Genomic DNA, 15471 nt, shown 5'->3' with positions numbered 1-15471 from the left:
TGAAACATCTTTTCACAACTTCCATCTCTGCCTTGGACCTTGTGAAGTAGTAATGAATTGCCAGGAGACTGCTGCAAGTCCAGAGTGAACATGGAGCTGGTCAACATTTTTTATGATCAAATCAAGAAATAGTGCATTATCATCCTATTCTAAACCTCCAGTTCTGTGCAGCCATCCTTTTTATGGAACAATGCAGCTACCACCTTTAGGATGTTGGCTTCATTTCATGTGCAAGTGTTCACCAAAAGGACTGTTTTTTTAATATTCAGCGTTGTTATTTGTAGAAAGCAATCAAGAAAACAAGTGAGCATTTAAAAAAGATGTTGATGTTGTTTATCTATGCAGAAATCCATGAACTAGCCAGTTTCTGTAAGTGCTGACTGCAAGTCAAGATTAAATATTTGCATTCATGTTGCATAGATGCCTGCTGTTACCTCTCAATTTTGTACTGCGCTTTTATACAGGCTCAAAGCTGGCCGTATGTCACAGCAGCCAAGCTTCGAACGACAGATGAAGGCTGCATTTTTTTAGTGAAAAAAAATTCTGAAACATCTTTGCACAACTGCCATCTCTGCCTTGGACCTTGTGAAGTAGTAATGAATTGCAAGGAGACTGCTGCAAAACCAGAGTGAACATGAAGCTGGTCAACATTTTTCAAGATCAAATCAAGAAATAGTGTATCAGCAACCTTTTATAAACCTCCAGCTCTGTGCAGCCACCCTTTTTTAGGGAACAATGCAGCTACCACATTTAGAATGTTGGCTTCATTTGTTGTGCACGTGATCACCAACAGGACGTTTTTAATAAATATTATTTATTCTTATTTGTGGCCAGCAACAGCAAGCTTCTGTAAGTGCAGACTGCAAGTCAAGATTAAATATTTGCATTCATGCTGCATGGATGTTTACTGTTACCTTTCAATTTTATATTGCGCTTTTAAACAGGATCAAAGCTGGCCGTATGTCCCAGGAGCCAAGCACCGGACGACAGTTGAATGCTGCATTTTTTAGTGAAAAATAAATTCTGAAGCAGCTTTGCACAACTGCCTTTTCTGCCTTGACCTTGTGAAGTAGTCATGAATTGGCAAGAGACTGCTGCAAGTCAAGAGTCAACATGGAGCTGGTCAACATTTTTCAAGATCAAATCAAGAAATAGTGATCAGCAAACTATTCTCAACCTTCAGCTATGTGCAGCCATACTTTTTTAGGGAAAAATGAAGCTACTACATTTGTGATGTTGGCTTCATTTGATGTGTAAATGATCACCAACACGACGTTTTTTTTTAATATTCAGCGTTCTTATTTGTGCCCAGCAATCAAGACAGCAAGTGAGCATTCCAAAGATTTTGAGGTTGTTCTTCTAAGCAGAATTCCATGAACTAGGCAGCTTCTGTAAGTGCTGACTGCAAGTCAATATTAAACATTTGCATTCATGTTGCATGGACGTTTGCTGTTACCTCTCAATTTTATATTGCGTGTACACAGGCTCAAAGCTGGCTGTATGTCACAGGAGCCAAGCTCCGAACGACAGATGAAAGCTGCATTTTTAGTGAAAAACAAATTCTGAAGCAGCTTTGCACAACTGCCATCTCTGCCTTGGACCTTGTGAAGTAATGAATTGCCAGGAGACTGCTGCAAGTCCAGAGTGAACATGTAGCTGGTCAACATTTTTTAAGATAAAATCAAGAAATAGTGCATTAGCAACCTATTCTAAACCTCCAGCTCTGTGCAGCCATCCTTTTTTTAGGGAACAATGCAGCTACCACATTTAGGATGTTGGCTTCATTCTATGTGCAAATGCTCACCAAAAGGACTAATTTTTTAATATTCAGCGTTGTTATTTGTAGAAAGCAATCAACAAAACAAGTGAGCATTCCAAAAAGATGTTGAAGTTGTTTATCGATGCAGAAATCAATGAACTAGCCAGTTTCTTTAAGTGCTGACTGCAAGTCATGATTAAATATTTGCATTCATGTTGCATAGATGCGTGCTGTTTCCTCTCAATTTTGTACTGCGCTTTTATACAGGCTCAAAGCTGGCCGCATGTCACAGCAGCCAAATTCCGAACGACAGACGAAAGCTGCATTTTTTTTTGTGAAAAAAATACTGAAACATCTTTGCTCAACGGCCATCTCTGCCTTGGACCTTGTGAAATAGTAATGAATTGCCAGGAGACTGCTGCAAATCCAGAGTGAACATGGAGCTGGTCAACATTTTTCAAGATCAATCAAGAAATAGTTCATTAGCAACCTATTCTAAACCTCCAGCTCTGTGCAGCCATCATTTCTTTGGGAACAATGCAGCTACCACATTTAGGATGTTGGCTTCATTTGATGTGCAAGTGCTCACCAAAAGGACTATTTTTTTTTAATATTCAGCGTTGTGATTTGTGGAAAGCAGTCAAGAAAACAAGTGAGCATTCCAAAAATATTGTTGAGGTTGTTTATCTATGCAGAAATCCATGAACTAGCCAGTTTCTGTAAGTGCAGACTGCAAGTCAAGATTAAATATTTGCATTCATGTTGCATAGATGCCTGCTGTTACCTCTCAATTTTATACTGCGCTTTTATACAGGCTCAAAGCTGGCCGTATGTCACAGCAGCCAAGCTCCGAACGACAGATGAAAGCTGCATTTTTTTAGTGAAAAAAAATACTGAAGCATCTTTGCACAATTGCCATCTCTGCCTTGGACCTTGTGAAGTGGTAATGAATTGCCAGGAGGCTCTGCTGCAAGTGCAGAGTGAACATGGAGCCGGTCAACATTTTTCAAGATCAAATCAAGAAATAGTGCATCAGCAACCTATTCTCAACCTCCAGCTCTGTGCAGCATCCTTTTTTTAGAGAACAATGCAGCTACCACATTTAGGATGTTGGCTTCATTTGATGTTCAAATGATCACCAACAGGACGTTTTTTTAATATTCAGCGTTCATATTTGTGGCCAGCAAAAGGAAGCTTCTGTAAGTGTAGAGTGCAAGTCATGACTAAAAATTTGCATTCATGTTGCATGGACGTTTGCTGTTACCTCTCAATTTTATATTGCGTTTATACAGGCTCAAAGCTGGCCGTATGTTACAGGAGCCAAGCTCCGAACGACAGATGAAAGCTGCATTTTTTAGTGAAAAAGAAATTTTGAAGCAGCTTTGCACAACTGCCATCTCTGCCTTGGACCTTGTGAAGTAGTCATGATTTGCCAGGAGACTCTGCTGCAAGTGCAGAGCGAACATGGAGCTGGTCAACATTTTTCAAGGTCAAATCAAGAAATAGTGCATCAACAACCTATTCTCAACCTACAGCTCTGTGCAGCCATCCTTTTTTTAGCGAACAATGCAGCTACCACATTTAGGTTGTTGGCTTCATTTGATGTGCAAGTGATCACCAACAGGACGTTTTTTTAAATATTCAGCGGTCTTATTTGTGGCCAGGAATCAAGACAGCAAGTGAGCGTACCAAAAAGATTTTGAGGGTGTTCATCTATGCAGAATTCCATGAACTAGGCAGCTTCTGTAAGTGCTGAGTGCAAGTCAAGATTAAACATTTGCATTCATGTTGCATGGACGTTTGCTGTTACCTCTCAATTTCATATTGCGCTTTTATACAGGCTCCAAGCTGGCCGTATGTCAAAGCAGCCAAGCTCCGAACGACAGATGAAAGCGGCAGTTTTTTAGTGAAAAAGAAACTATGAAGCAGCTTTGCACAATCTGCCATCTCTGCCTTGCACCTTGTAGTCGTGAAATGCCAGGACACCGCTTCACGTGCAGTGAACATAGAGCTGGTCACCATTAGAAATAGTGCATCAGCAACCTATTCTCAACCTCCAGCTCTGTGCAGCCATCGTTTTTTAGGGAACAATGCAGCTACCACTTTTAGGATGTTGGCTTCATTTTATGTGCAAGTGATCGCCAACAGGACGTTTTTTTAATATTCAGGGCTCTTATTTGTGGCCAGCAATCAAGAAAGCAAGTGAGCGTTCCAAAAAGATTTTGATTTTCATCTATGCAGAAATCCATGAACTAGCCAGCTTCTGTATGTGCTGACTGCAAGTCAAGACTAAAAATTTGCATTCATGGTGCATGGACGTTGTCTGTTACCTCTCAATTTTATATTGCGTGTATTCAGGCTCAAAGCTGGCCGTATGTCACAGGAGCCCAGCTCCGAACGACAGATGAAAGCTGCATTTTTTAGTGAAAAAGAAATTCTGAAGCAGAAATACTTGTATTTGGGCGTGTTGGTTCATATCTTTTCAGGAGGACACAGGGGCGCAACAAAAACACACGGACATAGAAGTAGACAGGGACGAGCGCTTACTATCAACAGGCTTTATTTGACGTAGACCGTTAATATACTTTCGCCTACCCAAGCGCCACTGTGCGAATCACAAGCACGTGGGTAACAGAAAACACCAAAAGAAATCAAAAGGTAGGCGATTACAGAAATCTATCTAAGAAAACCGTTTCAGATCTGCGAAGCATTACAGACGAATCAATGATGCAGTTATCTCCTTTTTTTCTGATGTAATAGCCTTCCACCAGTTCCCGTTCAATCTGATCGCGGCTTCTCAACAATACTCTACAGTCCGATAATCGGGGAAAACAGGCGACCTTAGTCTTCTTAGTGCATTCTTGGCAATGGTCCGGGAGATGGGAGCCTGTCTTCTTTAAAGAATTTTTGTGCTGCAGAAGGCGCTGGTTGAGGCAGCGTCCAGTTTGCCCAACGTAAACCTTCCCGCAAGTGAGCGGGAACTTATACACAACTCCTTTGTTCAGGTTACGTGGGGCTTACGGTGTTTTACGCCACACTCTTGCCGTTTTTCTTTTCTTCTTATGCGTGCGCACAGACCGGACAACTTTCGCGGAGCAGAAAAAACAACTTCTACTCCGTACTTCTTGGCCACCTTCTTGATGTTGTGGGAAGTTCTGTGTACGTATGGTACCACCTCCGGCCTTGAACACTTCGTTGGGTCTTTCGCGTTGCTCTGCTTGCTGCCCTTCAATTTTTTGACCAAGGACTGCGCCACAGCAAGAATGAGGGAATCAGGGAAACCTGCCTTTTCCAGCCTTGAGACCTGTGACAAGAAGCCAGCGTACACAGCGTGGTAACAGGACTTCGTTAGTGCCGATGAAAGACATTGTAAAGCGATAGCCCTTTTGACCGTCTTAGAATGATTAGAATGAAATGGTAGCAAATCTTTCTTTGCGCGCGGACAATACCGCCAGCAAACATGTGAAGGGTTAAATGTTAAGGTGATATCTAAAAACTGCAGTTGGTTATCACTGCCTGGCTTTTCATGGGTAAAGGTGAGTCCCATGCCTTTCCTACCAAACGTATCTAAAACATCAGCTACGGCCTCGTCAACACTAAAATCACTTTCTTTCAACAGAACCAGGTAGTCATCTACATATCTGAAGACATGAGCTATACGGTCTGAGTCAAAAGTTTCACTCAAAGAGCGGTCAACTTGCGATAAAAAAATAGTAGAAAGAACCGGGGCTACGCAAGAGCCTATGCAAATACCTTGCTTTTGAAGATAGGTACGATCATTAAATTCAATAAAAGTGGCATTCAGGTAAAGCTCTAGTAATGACATGAAGTTGTCCACGTTCAAACCAGTGGCATTTTGAAACGCGGTGATACCATTTCTATCTATACAATCACGCACCGCGGTGAACAGGGGCTGGTGTGGAATAGAATAGAAAAGATCCTTAACATCGATTGAGAAACCGGTCTTAATATTCCTCGCAGACTGAACAAAGGCTATCACTTCATCAGAGTTCTTAGTGGCATAAGGGTCCGCATCTTGCAGTGTCCTGAGGTGCTTGAGCAGGAACTGGCTGACTTCCTTTTGCCATGTGCCCTTTTCGCTAACTATGGTCCGAAAAGGAATGCCGCTCTTGTGGTTTTTTGCGGTGAAAAAAACCGATAAACAATTCCCTTCAGCCTTCCCAATGGCGCCGGCTAGTCCGTGCAGTTGAAGTTCCTCGCAGAGTGACATGGCACTTTTCTTCACTGAAGATCTTTTCACTTCCACTGTCTTAAAAGACTTGGTGACGGCTTCAACTGCCTTTTCGTTCAAAAGGCCTGACGGAATAATGACGAAACCGCTTTCTTTGTCTGCCTCCATAAGCTAGAGCGAATTGGCTGAAGCAGCTTTGCACAACTGCCATCTCTGCCTTGGACCTTGTGAAGTAGTAATGAATTGGCAGGAGACTGCTGCAAATCCAGAGTGAACATGAAGCTGGTCAACATTTTTCAAGATCAAATCAAGAAATAGTGCATCAGCAACCTTTTCTAAACCTCCAGCTCTGTGCAGCCATCCTTTCTTTAGGGAACAAAGCAGCTAACACATTTAGAATGTTGGCTTCATTTGTTGTTCAAGTGATTACCAACAGGACGTTTTTTTTAATCTTAAGCATTCTTCTTTGTGGCCAGCAACAGCAAGCTTCTGTAAGTGCAGACTTTAAGTCAAGATTAAATATTTGCATTCATGCTGCATGGACGTTTACTGTTACCTTTCAATTTGATATTGCGTTTATACAGGCTCAAAGCTGGCCGTATGTCACAGGAGCCAAGCTCCGAACGATAGATGAAAGCTGCAGTTTTTTAGTGAAAAAGAAATACTGAAGCAGCTTTGCACAACTGCCATCTCTGCCTTGGACCTTGTGAAGTAGTCATGATTTGCCAGGAGACTCTGCGGCAAGTGCAGAGTGAACATGGAGCTGGTCAACATTTTCCAAGGTCAAATCAAGAAATAGTGCATCAACAACCTATTCTCAACCTCCAGCTCTGTGCAGCCATCCTTTTTTATCGAACAATGCAGCTACCACATTTAGGTTGTTAGCTTCATTTGATGTGCAAGTGATCACCAACAGGACGTTTTTTTTAATATTCAGCGGTCTTATTTGTTTCCAGCAATCAAGACAGCAAGTGAGCGTACCAAAAAGAATTTGAGGTTGTTCATCTATGCAGAATTCCATGGACTAGGCAGATTCTGTAAGTGCTGAGTGCAAGTCAAGATTAAACATTTGCATTCATGTTGCATGGACGTTTGCTGTTACCTCTCAATTTCATATTGCGCTTTTATACAGGCTCAAAGCTGGCCGTATGTAAAAGCAGCCAAGCTCCGGACGACAGATGAAAGCTGCCGTTTTTTAATGAAAAAGAAACTATGAAGCAGCTTTGCACAATCTGCCATCTCTGCCTTGCACCTTGTAGTCGTGAATTGCCAGGACACCGCATCAAGTGCAGTGAACATAGAGCTGGTCACCATTTTTCGAGATCAAGTCAAGAAATAGTGCATCAGCAACCTATTCTCAACCTCCAGCTCTGTGCAGCCATCTTTTTTTAGGGAACAATGCAGCTGCCACATTTAAAATGTTGGCTTCATTTGATGTGCAAGTGATCACCAACAGGACTTTTTTTTAATATTCAGCGTTCTTATTTGTGGCCAGCAATCAAGACAGGAAGTGAGCATTCCAAAAATATTTTAAGGTTGTTCATCTATGCAGAATTCTATGAACTAGCTAGCTTCTGTAAGTGCTGACTGCAAGTCAAAATAAACATTTGCATTCATGTTGCATGGACGTTTGCTGTTACGTCTCAATTTTATATTGCACTTTTATACAGGCCTAAAGCTGGCCGTATGTCACAGGAGCCAAGCTCCGAACGACAGATGAAAGCTGCAGTTTTTTAGTGAAAAAGAAATTCTGAAGCAACTTTGCACAACTGCCATCTCAGCCTTGGACCTTGTGAAGTAGTCATGAATTGACAGGAGGCTCTGCTGCAAGTGCAGAGTGAACATGGAGCCGGTCAACATTTTTCAAGATCAAATCAAGAAATAGTGCATCAGCAACCTATTCTGAACCTCCAGCTCTGTGCGGCATCCTTTTTTTAGGGAACAATGCAGCTACTACATTTGTGATGTTGGCTTCATTTGACGTGTAAATGATCACAAACACGACGTTTTTTTTAATAATCAGCGTTCTTATTTGTGCCCAGCAATCAAGACAGCAAGTGAGCGTTCCAAAAATTTTGAGGTTGTTCTTCTAAGCAGAATTCCATGAACTAGGCAGCTTCTGTAAGTGCTGACTGCAAGTCAAGATTAAATAATTGCATTCATGTTGCATAGATGCCTGCTGTTTCCTCTCAATTTTGTACTGCGCTTTTATACAGGCTCAAAGCTGGCCGTATGTCACAGCAGCCAAGCTCCGAACGACAGATGAAAGCTGCATGTTTTGAGTGAAAAAAAATACTGAGACATCTTTGCACAACTGCCATCTCTGCCTTGGACCTTTTGAAGTAGTAATTAATTGCCAGGAGACTGCTGCAAATCCAGAGTGAACTTGAAGCTGGTGAACATTTTTCAAGATCAAATCAAGAAGTAGTGCATCAGAAACCTATTCTAAACCTCCAGCTCTGTGCAGCCATCCTTTTTTAGGGAACAATGCAGCTACCACATTTAGAATATTGGCTTCAATTGATGTGCAAGTTATCACCAACAGGACGTTTTTTTTAATATTAAGCATTCTTATTTTTGGGCAGCAACAGCAAGCTTCTGTATGTGCAGACTGCAAGTCAAGATTAAATATTTGCATTCATGTTGCATAGATGCCTGCTGTTACCTCTCAATTTTGTACTGCGCTTTTATACAGGCTCAAAGCTGGCCGTATGTCACAGGAGCCAAGCTCCGGACGACAGATGAAAGCTGCTTTTTTAGTGAAAAAAAATTCTGAAGCAGCTTTGCACAACTGCCTTTTCTGCCTTGACCTTGTGAAGTAGTCATGAATTGCCAGGAGACTGCTGCAAGTCCAGAGTGAACAAGGAGCTGGTCAACATTTTTCAAGATCAAATCAAGAAATAGCGCATTAGCAACCTATTCTAAACCTCCAGCTCTGTGCAGCCATCCTTTTTTAGGGAACAATGCAGCTACCACATTTAGGATCTTGGCTTCATTTGATGTGGAAGAGCTCACCAACAGGACGTTTTTTTAATATTCAGCGTTATTTGGGGAAGGCAATCAATAAAACAAGTGAGCATTCCTAAAAGATGTTGAAGTTGTTTAGCTATGCAGAAATTTATGAACTAGCCAGTTTCTGTATGTGCTGACTGCAAGTCAAGATTAAATATTTGCATTCATGTTGCATAGATGCCTACTGTTACCTCTCAATTTTATACTGCGCTTTTATACAGGCTCAAAGCTGGCCGTATGTCACAGCAGCCAAGCTCCGAACGACAGATGAAAGCTGCGTTTTTGTAGTGCAAAATCTGAAGCAGCTTTGCACAACTGCAATCTCTGCCTTGGACCTTGTGAGTTAGTCATGAATTGCCAGGAGACTGCTGCAAGTGCAGAGTGAGCATGAAGCTGGTCAACATTTTTCAAGATCAAATCAAGAAATAGTTCATCAGCAACCTGTTCTCAACCTCCAGCTCTGTGCAGCCATCCTTTTTTAGGGAACAATGCAGCTACCACATTTAGGATGTTGGCTTCATTTGATGTGCAAGTGATCACCAACAGGACGGTTTTTTTAATATTCAGGGCTCTTATTTGTGGCCAGCAATCAAGAAAGCAAGTGAGCGTTCCAAAAAGAGTTTGATTTTCATCTATGCAGAAATCCATGAACTAGCCAGCTTCTGTATGTGCTGACTGCAAGTCAAGACTAAAAATTTCCATTCATGGTGCATGGACGTTTGCTGTTACCTCTCAATTTTATATTGCGTGTATACAGTCTCAAAGCTGGCCGTATGTCACAGGAGCCAAGCTCCGAACGACAAATGAAAGTTGCATTTTTTAGTGAAAAAGAAATTCTGAAGCAGCTTTGCACAACTGCCATCTCTGCCTTAAAACTTGTGAAGTAGTCATGAATGGCGAGGAGACTCTGCTGTAGGTGCAGAGTGAACATCGAGCTGGTCACCGTTTTTCAAGATGAAATCAAGAAGTAGTGCATCAGCAACCTATTCTAAACCTCCAGCTCTGTGCAGTCATCTTTTTTTAGGGAACAATGCAGCTGCCACATTTAGGTTGCTGGCTTCTTTTGATGTGCAAGTGCTCATCAAAAGGACTATTTTTTTAATATTCAGCGTTGTTATTTGTGGAAAGCAATCAAAAAAACAAGTGAGCATTCCAAAAAGATATTGAGGTTGTTTATCTATGCTGAAATCTATGAACTAGCCAGTTTCTGTAGGTGCTGACTGCAAGTCAAGATTAAATATTTGCATTCATGTTGCATGGACGTTTGCTGTTACCTCTCAATTTTGTACTGCGCTTTTATACAGGCTCAAAGCTGGCCGTATGTCACAGCAGCCAAGCTCCGAACGACAGATGAAAGCTGCATTTTTTAGTGAAAAAAAATTCTGAAACATCTTTGCACAACTGCCATCTCTGCCTTGGACCTTGTGAAGTAGTAATGAATTGCCAGGAGATTGCTGCAAGTCCAGAGTGAACATGGAGCTGGTCAACATTTTTTATGATCAAATCAAGAAATAGTGCATTATCATCCTATTCTAAACCTCCAGTTCTGTGCAGCCATCCTTTTTTATGGAACAATGCAGCTACCACCTTTAGGATGTTGGCTTCATTTCATGTGCAAGTGCTCACCAAAAGGACTGTTTTTTTTAATATTCAGCGTTGTTATTTGTAGAAAGCAATCAAGAAAACAAGTGAGCATATAAAAAAGATGTTGAGGTTGTTTATCTATGCAGAAATCCATGAACTAGCCAGTTTCTGTAAGTGCTGACTGCAAGTCAAGATAAAATATTTGCATTCATGTTGCATAAATGCCTGCTGTTACCTCTCAATTTTGTACTGCGCTTTTATACAGGCTCAAAGCTGGCCGTATGTCACAGCAGCCAAGCTTCGAACGACAGATGAAGGCTGCATTTTTTTAGTGAAAAAAAATTCTGAAACATCTTTGCACAACTGCCATCTCTGCCTTGGACCTTGTGAAGTAGTAATGAATTGCCAGGAGACTGCTGCAAAACCAGAGTGAACATGAAGCTGGTCAACATTTTTCAAGATCAAATCAAGAAATAGTGCATCAGCAACCTTTTATAAACCTCCAGCTCTGCGCAGCCATCCTTTTTTAGGGAACAATGCAGCTACCACATTTAGAATGTTGGCTTCATTTGTTGTACACGTGATCACCAACAGGACGTTTTTAATAAATATTAAGCATTCTTATTTGTGGCCAGCAACAGCAAGCTTCTGTAAGTGCAGACTGCAAGTCAAGATTAAATATTTGCATTCATGCTGCATGGATGTTTACTGTTACCTTTCAATTTTATATTGCGCTTTTATACATGATCAAAGCTGGCCGTATGTCCCAGGAGCCAAGCACCGGACGACAGATGAATGCTGCATTTTTTAGTGAAAAATAAATTCTGAAGCAGCTTTGCACAACTGCCTTTTCTGCCTTGACCTTGTGAAGTAGTCATGAATTGGCAGGAGACTGCTGCAAGTCAAGAGTGAACATGGAGCTGGTCAACATTTTTCAAGATCAAATCAAGAAATAGTGATCAGCAACCTATTCTAAACCTGCAGCTATGTGCAGCCATACTTTTTTAGGGAAAAATGCAGCTACTACATTTGTGATGTTGGCTTCATTTGATGTGTAAATGATCACCAACACGACGTTTTTTTTAATATTCAGCGTTCTTATTTGTGCCCAGCAATCAAGACAGCAAGTGAGCGTTCCAAAGATTTTGAGGTTGTTCTTCTAAGCAGAATTCCATGAACTAGGCAGCTTCTGTAAGTGCTGACTGCAAGTCAAGATTAAACATTTGCATTCATGTTGCATGGACGTTTGCTGTTATCTCTCAATTTTATATTGCGTGTACACAGGCTCAAAGCTGGCTGTATGTCACAGGAGCCAAGCTCAGAACGACAGATGAAAGCTGCATTTTTAGTGAAAAACAAATTCTGAAGCAGCTTTGCACAACTGCCATCTCTGCCTTGGGCCTTGTGAAGTAATGAATTGCCAGGAGACTGCTGCAAGTCCAGAGTGAACATGTAGCTGGTCAACATTTTTTAAGATAAAATCAAGAAATAGTGCATTAGCAATCTATTCTAAACCTCCAGCTCTGTGCAGCCATCATTTTTTTAGGGAACAATGCAGCTACCACATTTAGGATGTTGGCTTCATTCTATGTGCAAATGCTCACGAAAAGGACTAATTTTTTAATATTCAGCGTTGTTATTTGTGGAAAGCAATCAAGAAAACAAGTGAGCATTCCAAAAAGATGTTGAGGTTGTTTATCGATGCAGAAATCAATGAACTAGCCAGTTTCTCTAAGTGCTGACTGCAAGTCAAGATTAAATATTTGCATTCATGTTGCATAGATGCCTGCTGTTTCCTCTCAATTTTGTACTGCGCTTTTATACAGGCTCAAAGCTGGCCGTATGTCACAGCAGCCAAGCTCCGAACGGCAGATGAAAGCTGCATTTTTTTATTGAAAAAAAATTCTGATACATCTTTGCACAACTGCCATCTCTGCCTTGGACCTTGTGAAGTAGTAATGAATTGCCAGGAGACTGCTGCAAGTCCAGAGTGAACATGGAGCTGGTCAACATTTTTTATGATCAAATCAAGAAATAGTGCATTAGCAACCTATTCTAAACCTCCAGCTCTGTGCAGCCATCATTTCTTAGGGAACAATGCAGCTACCATATTTAGGATGTTGGCTTCATTTGATGTGCAAGTGCTCACCAAAACGACTATTTTTTTTAATATTCAGCGTTGTGATTTGTGGAAAGCAGTCAAGAAAACAAGTGAGCATTCCAAAAAGATGTTGAGGTTGTTTATCTATGCAGAAATCCATGAACTAGCCAGTTTCTGTAAGTGCTGACTGCAAGTCAAGATTAAATATTTGCATTCATGTTGCATAGATGCCTGCTGTTACCTCTCAATTTTATACTGCGCTTTTATACAGGCTCAAAGCTGGCCGTATGTCACAGCAGCCAAGCTCCGAACGACAGATGAAAGCTGCATTTTTTTAGTGAAAAAAAAAATTCTGAAGCATCTTTGCACAACTGTCATCTCTGCCTTTGACCTTGTGAAGTAGTAATGAATTGCCAGGAGACTGCTGCAAATACAGAGTGAACATGGAGCTGGTCAACATTTTTCAAGATCAAATCAAGAAATAGTGCATCAGCAACCTATTCTAAACCTCCAGCTCTGTGCAGCCATCCTTTGTTTTAGGGAACAATGCAGCTACCACATTTAGAATGTTGGCTTCATTTGTTGTGCAAGTGATCACCAACAGGACGTTTTTTTAATATTAAGCATTCTTCTTTGTGGCCAGCAACACCAAGCTTCTGTAAGTGCAGACTGCAAGTCAAGATTAAATATTTGCATTCATGCTGCATGGACGTTTACTGTTACCTTTCAATTTTATATTGCGCTTTTATACAGGCTCAAAGCTGGCCGTATGTCACAGGAGCGAACCTCCGAACGGCAGATCAAAGCTGCATTTTTTAGTGAAAAAGAAATTCTGAAGCAGCTTTGCACAACTGCCATCTCTGCCTTGGACCTTGTGAAGTAGTCATGAATTGCCAGGAGACTGCTGCAAGTGCAGAGTGAACATGAAGCTGGTCAACATTTTTCAAGTTCAAATCAAGAAATAGTTCTTCAACAACCTATTCTCAACATCCAGCTCTGTGCAGCCATCCTTTTTTAGGGAACAATGCAGCTACCACATTTAGGATGTTGGCTTCATTTGATGTGCAAGTGATCACCAACACGACGTTTTTTTTAATAATAAGCGTTCTTATTTGCGGCCAGCAACAGCAAGCTTCTGTAAGTGCTGACTGCAAGTCAAGATTGAAAATTTGCATTCATGTTGCATGGACGTTTGCTGTTACCTCTCAATTTTATATTGCGTGTATACAGGCTCAAAGCTGGCCGTATGTCACAGGAGCCCAGCTCCGAACGACAGTTGAAAGCTGCATTTTTTAGTGAAAAACAAATTCTGAAACAGCTTTGCACAACTGCCATCTCTGCCTTGGACCTTGTGAAGTAGTCATGAATTGCCAGGAGACTCTGCTGCAAGTCCAGAGTGAACATGAAGCTGGTCAACATTTTTCAAGATGAAATCCTGAAATAGTGCATTAGCAACCTATTCTAAACCTCCAGCTCTGTGCAGCCGTCCTTTTTTTAGGGAAGAATGCAGCTACCACATTTAGGATGTTGGCTTCATTTGATGTACAAGTGCTGACCAAAATGACTATTTTTTAATATTCAGCGTTGTTATTTGTAGAAAGCAATCAAGAAAACAAGTGAGCATTCCAAAAAGATGTTGAGGTTGTTTATCTATGCAGAAATTTATGAACTAGCCAGTTTCTGTAAGTGCTGACTACAAGTCAAGAATAAATATTTGCATTCATGTTGCATAGATGCCTGCTGTTACCTCTCAACTTTGTACTGCGCTTTTATACAGGCTCAAAGCTGGCCGTATGTCACAGCAGCCAAGCTCCGAACGACAGATGGAAGCTGCATTTTTTTAGTGAAAAAAAAATTCTGAAGCATTTTTTCGCATCTGCCATCTCTGCCTTGGACCTTGTGAAGTAGTAATGAATTGCCACGAGACTGCTGAAAATTCAGAGTGAACATGGAGCTGGTCAATATTTTTCAAGATCAAATCAAGAAATAGTGCATCAGCAACCAATTCCAAACCTCCAGCTCTGTACAGCCATCATTTTTTAGGGAACAATGCAGCTACCACATTTAAAATGTTGGCTTCATTTGATGTGCAAGTGATCACAAACAGGACGTTTTTTTAATATTAAGCACTCTTATTTGTGGCCAGCAACAGCAAGCTTCTGTAAGTGCAGACTGCAAGTCAAGATTAAATATTTGCATTCATGCTGCATGGACGTTTACTGTTACCTTTCCATTTTATTTTGCGCTTTTATACAGGCTCAAAGCTGGCCGTATGTCACAGGAGCCAAGCTCCGGACGACAGGTGAAATCTGCATTTTTTAGTGAAAAAGAATTTCTGAAGCAGCTTTGCACGACTGCCTTTTCTTCCTTGACCTTGTGAAGTAGTCATGAATTTGCAGGAGACTGCTGCAAGTCCAGAGTGAACATGCAGCTGGTCAACATTTTTCAGGATCAAATCAAGAAATGGTGCATTAGCAACCTATTTTAAACCCCCAGCTCTGTGCAGCCATCCTTTTTTAGGGAACAATGCAGCTACCACATTTAGGATGTTGGCTTCATTTGATGTGGAAGTGCTCACCAACAGGACGTTTTTTTAATAATCAGCGTTGTTATTTGTCGAAAGCAATCAAGAAAACAAGTGAGCATTCCTAAAAGATGTTGAGGTTGTTTAGCTATGCAGAAATCCATGAACTAGCCAGTTTCTGTAAGTGCTGGCTGCAAGCCAAGATTAAACATTTGCATTCATATTGCATGGACGTTCACTGTTACCTCTCAATTTTTTTTGCGTGTATACAGGCTCAAAGCTGGCCGTATGTCACAGGA

Source organism: Amblyomma americanum, chromosome 5 (genome assembly GCF_052857255.1).
Source record: "Amblyomma americanum isolate KBUSLIRL-KWMA chromosome 5, ASM5285725v1, whole genome shotgun sequence".
NCBI lineage: Eukaryota > Metazoa > Arthropoda > Arachnida > Ixodida > Ixodidae > Amblyomma > Amblyomma americanum.
Note: the sequence above shows the minus strand (reverse complement) of the source record.